We start from the raw sequence: 8,726 nt of genomic DNA, 5'->3' as shown, positions 1-8,726 counted from the left end.
GTGGCAGATAGCTAATGTGTGCAGTAGCTAAATAGCAGCTTGATGTTTTTTTAAAGGTTACATTGCTTTTAGCTTATCTGCATTATGCTGGGCATGATGTTACTGGCATTTCATGACATCAGAGTTACCTTTATTCTGACAACAATACAGAAATACCCAGAAGCTACAACATGATATAGGCCCTTTATGGTGTTTATGCTTAAGGTAGCCTTGCAAAAAAATGCAGATTTAACTTCTGTCAGAAAAATAAACTTTTCTGAGGGCTGTGGTATAAAAGTGACCACTCTCCTCATTCTCTTCTACATCTTAGCAGTCATTTAGTTCAGTCTGAAAAACCACATGAAATAATAATAATGTTTTTATATTGCATTTTTTTAATCCTTTTCATTGAACAGAAAGAAAACAATACAGAAGGTAGAACACTTCTTCAGCTGTAAATAAGAGAAAGGAAAAACCCCAAATGGATAAAGAAGAAAAAAAAAAGTCCAACATGCCCCCTAATCCCCACTCCCTAAAACACCAAATTAATAAAAGGGAAAGAGCCAGAGGGTAGCCAACAATTTTGAATGTTGGAGAAATTGCCAACAGACTTTGATTAGAGCCAGCACTTTGAAGCCCATCTGGAAGGCAGCTGAAGGTCTGGTCAATCTAATCTAAGAGTTAAACATTTCTTTGCTTCTAAACGAAGATGCTTTAGTGGCAGTGACAGCTTCAGATTACACAAGTGGGATGCTGCAATCTGTAGGGTTCAGGACATGTTTGCTGTACCAGGGCTTTCAGCCCATCCTTCCTGCTCCACAGATTATGGATCATTTGAGAACCAAGGAGACCTGTAGAGATGAAGCAGAGAAATTCGGCATTAATATGTCACTACACATGAGAGAGCAGTTATTTGTTTTGATTCTGTACAAAATCCCAGTGCAGATGATGAGACCATTTCCTCTCCTGGAATTCACCAAGACTTTTGGAAAGAAAAACACAGCAAAAACACTACTGAACAAGATCAAACATGTTGTAGTGAAATAACTATAGCTATAACTATCACGATTTTGATTGAGATGGCAGAAGGAGTGAGGTACTAACATGGGTTTTTTAAATGCAAAATTGATTTTAAAATAAGCAATTCCTAACATTGGGATTTAAATGTGGGGCTGAGAAAGAGCATCTAAAATTACATGAAGATGAGACTAAATAGCACTAAATATATCTGTCTGGTTATTGTCTGTTTGGTTTCAGAGAGAAAAGACATGGGTGGTTCTTCCCATCCCTTTACCTATTGTCTGGTACCAACACAGTAAGAGGGATGCAGCCATCCTGCTGCACTATGAGCCAGGTTAGCCAGGAACAAGCCTAAGGCCATTAAGATCTCCCTTTAATGTCACTGGGAAGGTCTTTCCACTGGTGCTAGGAAACAGCTTGCTTTACATTTCAATCCCATCTGTGAAGCTGTTGCTTGGATGTTAAATAAAAATATGGTACCTTATTAAAAAAATAACTAGCTCTCTTAGAACATTTTATATTGTCAGAATAGCACAATGAATATGCTGCCAGAAAGGGGAAGAAAAGAGCCCATGAACCCTCAAGGTGTATCTCTTTTGGTAAATAGACAATTGTTTATTCCTTGACAAGGAATATTCATTCACCTTCTTTTCTGAATATTTTTTTTCTTGAGTGAGTGGGCAGGCTGTGATAAGGAGTACTTAATTTGACATTGCATGTATTTATGACCTACAAAACTTGATATAGAGCAAAAAGAGTGGGCAAGGGATGGAAATTCAGAGCTGGCTTAGCAGCTGAATGTAGACCTAAGAGCCAAGAAATCCTCAGTACTAACTGTACTGCCACTGCTGATTTATGGAGTGTCCTTGGGGCTATTAAAACTTAGCGAGTGTTTTGAGGTGGAAGGGAGCTATGTGTTTCTATTAAGGTGGCATAATGAGGCTTTAATTAGGGAAAAATTGGCTTCTTCTCTGCTGAGATGGAATAACTATTGTAGATGTGAATATATAAATACTGAAGCTGAAAAGGAAGTTATTTGTTCCTCTGACATGAAATCTTGAGAATGGGCCATAGAACAGTTTCAGCATTACAACAGAGATTGTATATAATTTTGTATGTGCCAGTGTCACCATCAAAGGTAAATACACTTAAACTAATTTTAATTTATAATTAGTTCTGATGGAAAAGATTGTTTTCATTCCAGGGCAATTCATATAAGCCAATATGTACTCAAGATGGGTGGAAACTTGGCCATATTTCCTTCCCACAGGAGCCTTAAGCCAACTTTGACATTTTATACATTTTTAATTAATACTCTATGATCTTTGCAGGTCAGTATTTGCTCTGACAGTATTTTTAAGCTTGAAATTTAAAGGTAGATTATTTTAACAAATGTGCACAAAGATTAAAAAAATGAATGCCTTCAGTGTTGAGACTGCATTCTTTGTTATCTCTGTTTTGAGTAAAACAGATGGCTCATATTGCAAATGATGCATGAATAGGACTTCCCCAATGTGATGCAAATGGATCTGTGAAACTGGCAGTGTATGAAGGAAAAGAGGCTGATGTTAATAGAAACTTCTTGGACAGATATCAGTAATGAACATGTTTTTTGATTATGTTTCGCCACCCGTTAAAAAGCAAAGCATGTTCAGAAAAAATAATCAGAGAGAAAGATGTCCTTTCAGAGACTGATAGTTTCAGGGACAATAAACCAGTCAGCAAGCCAGTGCCTGGTGCTGCTGCTGATTCCCACTGTCACCTTTGACAAGTGCAGCCACTCAGTGTCTCTGGGTCAGCCTCAGTAACACGAGGGTTACAGCCTCCTGCTGTTTATCATCTTTCTGGTGCATTCAAACCGTGCCTGTTTGGGGCAGACATTTTCCCACAGTGGTTGGCACAACCACTGCACACTGCTGTATTCCAGAAATTGGAAACAAGCAACAGTGTGATGGGAAAAATATTTCCCTGAGATTGAATGACCTTCCATGGGCACTGGATTGTATGGAATAGATATTATATCATAAAAAAGACATTTCATTTCAGCAGAGTTTCTCACCTCACTGTTCTCAACAAAATACTTTCTTGAAATTCCTCGTGCTACTTTAAGCAAATGAGTATCAGCTCTAAATTCCTCCTTAAGCTTCCAGTTTAGAACAGGCCTTAATGAGTTTTCAGTCTGTTCCTGTAACTGTCAATATACGTGTTTCAGTGATTAAAATTAAATACATTCCCAGGGTGGTGTTATGCTGGCCAGATTTACATAATCTTTTCAATTACTGATTCTTCCAGTTTTTGAGGAAAATTCAGATCTATCACAGCAAACTAGTATGCAAAAATAGTTTGCATTATCCTTAATTATGGCATTGAAAGTGCCCAACAGCCTTTTTTTTAAATGGAGCACCATTTAAAAATGCCCAACCACCAGGCATTTTTTGTGTTTTTTACTTCATTTACTTCTGTTATCATAGATCACAGAATGGTGTTGTTTTAGGAAAATAGTTGAATGAGTTATTTATTTGGGTGTTTGGGCCAGCTGGCCTAAAGTTTTATAAATTTATGAAATGTCATTGAGAGTAACTGCAACAGATTGAACTGAAGGATTGGAAAAACCTGTTCATGAGAAATAAGAACCCCAAACTTTTGCTTGCACTTTTATTTGCACATCAGACTATCTTGCAGATTTTGATCACTTTTGCAGGTTCATTTTCATGGGTTTGTTGAACCTGTTCCACAGGCACCCCAACATGGTCAATATGTGGTCTAGCTGTAAAGTGCAATAACTGATTGCCAATTACCCCCTGGAAAACTTTCCTTTTCCCTATTCAAAATCATGTTGCCAAAGAACACTGAAGCCTCTGTCTTTGCACAGTTCCCACCTGATGAATCTGAACCTTGTTTCCTCTGCTGCTCTTGGCACAGAGCACACAGGTGGAGACCAGGAAGAGTCTGAGAGACCCTGGGAAAAAAAAGTGATATCCGGGATCACCACTTGGGAAGGACAGAGAAGGCTTGGGGTGGGAAAAGATTGTGACAGAGCACGTGGAGAAAGGAAGGTATGGAAATTTGAAATTCCAAGAACACACAGAAGTTTGGAATGCCATGAACATTTGCCTTGTTTCAATTGTTGAATATTATATATTCTGTCCTCTCCTTGCAGAGATACCTAATTCTTGTATTAACTACAGTTTTTATGGCATACTGGGCAGTCCTGTGCATATATGCTTCAGAGCTCACCAAGATATGGCTGAGGTTTGCTCCTTGCCTAATAGAAAAGTCTGATCTTGAATGGGTCTGCCTGGCCACTGTAGCGAGTGATGCAGGCAACCCTCATAAAAGGAAATGTTCAATATTCTGTGTGTAGAATCACATCCATTTTCACAACATCTGGAATGATTCCCCTGACTTTTCAGGGCTCTTTAGCCTAAATGTTCCGTGAAGTCTGTGTACAACTAAGAGTTGCTGCTTTTTTTTCTGGAGTGAGAAGAGAATGTACATTTTTGCATCCATTTGTGTGGCTTCTGGGACTTTTTCTGCTTTTAACATTCTCTGGCAATGCCTCATCCTGAGTCTGCCTTTGGTGGCAGCCACTACACCGAGGGGCCGTGCAGGCAGAATAAATAACAAGGCAGTGCTGAGAGGCTTTCCTTGATACAAATTGCTGTAGGCTGGGCAGAGAGGATATATTTTGTTAGCAAAGAAAAGCCCCCGCAGCTGCTGCTGTAGGAAACTGATGCATTATTGTTCTCTCTGTTCTGGGAAGGGACAGAAGAACTTTTTTTTTCCTTTGGTTTCTCCTGTATAGTCTGCCTCAGCAGCCAGCATTAGCAAAACCAGACCTGTGCTCATCTTTTCACTTTTTTCACTATCACTTTTATTTTGGAATACTGATTACTCAGGCAGACTGCAAGGCAAAGCTGTGAGAGTTTCAAAAGAAGGGCAACAAATTGTTGTACTGAAGTGGTAATGACATGAAAAATGGAGGCAGGGTACAAGCAATCCACTTAAGGGACCTGGAAAAGATGTGAAGAAAAAGATTGGGGCTGAAAGACATGTTAGATAAAGGAAGTTTTTACTCAGCACTCATTAGCTGGACACATCTAGAGCACTGTGTCAAGCTTTGCCCCCTGCAACACCAGAAAGGCACCAATGACCCAAGGAAAGTTCAGCAGAGAACTTCCAAGATGACTGGGGCAGGAGCACTTGCCTTATGAGGAGAGGCTGAGAGAGGTGGGCTTCTTCCATCAGCAGGTACAATGGCTTTGGAAAGACTTAATAACAGATGCCCAATGAATACAAGGAGTTCACAGAAAAGATGGAACCAAGCTGTTCGTATTTGGGTACGATAGGTGGACCATAGTCAGATTCTCATGAGATTTAAGAAGTTTTTCACTGCAAGGACAGTCAGGCACCAAAGCATCCTGCCCAAGGAAGCTGTGCAGTCAATCTCCTCTCTGGGAGGATTTTCAAGACCCAACTGGATAAACCCCCAAGCAATGTGGTGCAAAGATTACCTTGCTTTATGCAGGGGCTTGAGCCAGAGACCTCCTGATCCTTTCCACCTGAGTTAGTATTGTGATCCTGATTACCAGCCCCTCCATCCTACTAAATATAATAGCTGTGTTGCACAGCTCACTACACCTCAGTCATCACCCAAAATAGCCAGTACATGAACTCCTAATCTCAAGAATAAGTGCTCAAGCCTCCAAGCTCCAGGCTTCTTTCAATATTTTAATTTTCTTAAGAAACAAACCTGGAAATATTGACTTCAATGTCTTCAGTAGAGCGACAGCAGTTCAGGGCTGCAGAGAGCATGAAACTATGGTTTCAACTCAGAAATGTTCCCTACGTGTGTTATATTGAGCCTGAAACCTCCTGCCCTCAGGCCATTGGTCCTCTTAAAGGCAAATTCATGTTGGATGCTCTACGTGGCTTAGGCGTCCAGCAAAGTCAAAGATTGGGGTACCAGGAGAAGTTTAAGATGTTCTTTTATTTCAGATTGTGACAGAGGAAATGGTGTTCATCTTCTTTTCATGGCCTGTGGTTTGCTGTTATTATATAGGTGTGATGGTTCTCTGCTTTGAACCTCCTACTGTAAGTGAACAAGTAAATGTAAACCACAGGGTCAGTGCTTTGTAACAGTGTTAGAGAGGGGTAATCAACAGCTACCAGTTAGAACTTAGCACTTGAGAAAACACACAAAGGAAGGTAAGGAAATTAGAGCAATAAAGGTCTGCCAGGCTTCACGTAAGAAGGATTTTTTGAGCCATAGTGCAAGCAAATGAAGTAATAAAAGACCACCTTTGCAAAGTGAAAATAGGACTATTCATAACTTCAATAGACATAAAATGAAAGCAATTGACAATAGTTACTTATATTCTGTATTTGGAGAAAAGCAGCTGATAAGCCTATGCTAATTTAAATGTTTCTCAGTCCACTGAAAAGTGAGAAAAATTTTCTCATATCTTTAAGAAGAATGTTTATAAAACAGCAGACCTGGGTGACTTCCATCAAAATGTACAGCCAATTGCTTCAATTCTTTGGTGATGGTACAGTAAAAAGGAAAAAATGGGTTAATATGAGCCATCACCTTGCTATCCTGATGTATGTCCCTTGAAAATAGGAGAAAAATTAACAGGATTTAATTAATGAAGATGTAAATAGAGGTAAAAGGTGTGAATACCATTTCATGACAGTCAATATGATGCTGTTAAGAAACCAATCTTGTCAATACAGCCTGATTTTACTATGAATTATGTGTTTGGCTGATAATTACTGTCATGTAGACATAAAAGATTTCTGTGGTTTAATGTGTACTGTTTGCTGGCATAGGATAATCTGAGCTTTTCAAAAATGAGCAACTGCATGGCAAGGTTGCAAAAATGAGCAATTAGTGTCAATAAAGCTTGGATAAGATGAATTTAGAACTTGCTAAATGGCAGATTGCAAAGCTGTTGCTAACATGAAATTTTCTCTGAATGAGTATGTTTCTAATGGCATCCTATGGTGGTATGTACTAGAAACAGTGTTGACCAACCAATTTCATCAGCGATCTGGAATTAAATGCAACATTCCTGTTGATTTAAAATAAACCTGTGAATATCACATATGCTGCTGGAATAGAAATTACAGTGACATGACCACTATATGAAATGGTGTAGGGAGTTTAAGAGTATGAGTGCAATCAAATAAAGCTTTTTAATACGGCTAAAACTGTACCTGCAGAGTTGTGGAAGCAGCATTGATGAGAAGAGTCTCAGAGTTGCCACAGTGCAAGCAGAATCCCCCTGTGATGCTCTGGCAATACAAGCAAGTATAATGCTCAGCTACATAAACATGAGATAAACAAGTAGGAGCAGGGAAGTGATTCCACTGGAACTGAAATATTGCATGACATTCTGATGCAGGCATCTTGAAAAACACTTTGGAAAATGAAAATGTGCGGAGATGATTTGAAGCCTGATGAGTTTGAGAAAATGGTTTATTCGGAGAGGGTTTGATCTATTTATTGTGAAGTGGCTTGATAGTAGCTGAAGTAAGGGAAAGAAGAAAGGTAGGGTACAGTGAATATTTAATTGAGAAGAGTTCAGCAAAGGGTTATTAGGCTCAAATTTTGGAAGCCAGAAAGGGTTGTAGGACAAAAGATCCACTGCTTTTTTAACACTGCGGTATGAATCTTTGGGAAAAAAAATCAAAAAGGGATGGTGAATCTGTTTCTGAATCTTCACCTCTGTTAAGAAGAAAATGCCTTGAAAAATAGGTTTTAGTCAGACAGAGGTCACTTGGTGTGGTAGAAGAAAAACTCCTTAAGCATTAAGTTGGTTAAACAGACAAGAGTCACTCTGAAATCTTCCCTCCTGTTACCACTCAGGTCACTTGGAGATGTCCAAGGATGGGCATGTGAGTGTAGTTTTATGCTTGTGATTATGTTTTTTGGTTTAAATGCCTATAGGGTTTACCCCCACCTGTGGGGTTGTCTGTTCTCTAGCAACACTGGTCATATTCATCCTTTTTGTTGCATGTTGAATGGTTACCACAGTCTTTTTGAAATGAGAACTGTCTGTGTCTGTCCTCAGGTTCCCTCCAGGCAAGGCAAGAAACACTAGGAAAACATCCTGCCAGCAAAACTTTATTTTTTGAAACTTGTAAGTAAGAAACAATTCATGAAGGAGGTGTGAGCCATTGTATTTTCTCTCTGGAAGGATCCCTTTCCATATTATTGAGACTGGTCTTATTACAGCCATCTCCAGCTGGCAGGAAAGTTATGTATGTACTCAATAACAGCAAACATCAATGAAATGAGCCTTAAGAGCCCCTTACTGTGCTTGACTCACCTTTATTGATGCAGTGGTATGCGAACTGCATTTCCAATAGCTGATGGACCTCAGGACCAGATGGAGGAAACTGCCTGCAACTGGGGAGAGCAAATTTAAACCACTCCTGAGTGCCCCAAAATAACCTCTCAAGCAGTCATGGTTACAAGAGGAAAGGCAGAGCCTGCTGCTGACATCACCCAGCCAAAAGTGCTCTTCTGGAGAGGCACTTCATCTGCCTGAATAAAACAGGGGTTGGAGTCACTCACCTAAATGTAGGTCACCTGGGCTGAGCAGTGACCAGGAGAAGCCAGTACTAAATGGGCATCAAAGCGTGATTCAGCCCACCCTAAAATAGACATCTAAATTAAGGCTCCACAGAAATGTCTTCCCTCTCTCTTGGCTGCACAGGGA

The 8,726-nt window shown here is 39.7% G+C and overlaps 1 long non-coding RNA gene across 2 annotated transcripts; it reads right to left on the bottom strand.

Annotated features, from left to right (window-relative positions):
* Positions 1-351: 351 nt before the first annotated feature.
* LOC122149430 lies at positions 352-8,368 on the bottom strand. Of its 2 annotated transcripts, none has more exons than XR_006163044.1 (2): positions 7,219-8,368; positions 352-830 (listed from the first exon to the last, which is right to left on the bottom strand). It is a non-coding gene; the product is annotated as an uncharacterized LOC122149430 (long non-coding RNA). The 2 variants fall into 2 exon arrangements; XR_006163043.1 differs by lacking the exon at positions 7,219-8,368 and adding an exon at positions 3,879-7,209.
* Between the last annotated feature and the right edge of the window lie 358 nt (positions 8,369-8,726).

Source organism: Catharus ustulatus, chromosome 1, assembly GCF_009819885.2.
Source record: "Catharus ustulatus isolate bCatUst1 chromosome 1, bCatUst1.pri.v2, whole genome shotgun sequence".
Classification (NCBI taxonomy): domain Eukaryota; kingdom Metazoa; phylum Chordata; class Aves; order Passeriformes; family Turdidae; genus Catharus; species Catharus ustulatus.
The sequence above is the reverse complement of the archived record's forward strand: the minus strand, read 5'-3'. Positions and strand labels throughout refer to the sequence as shown.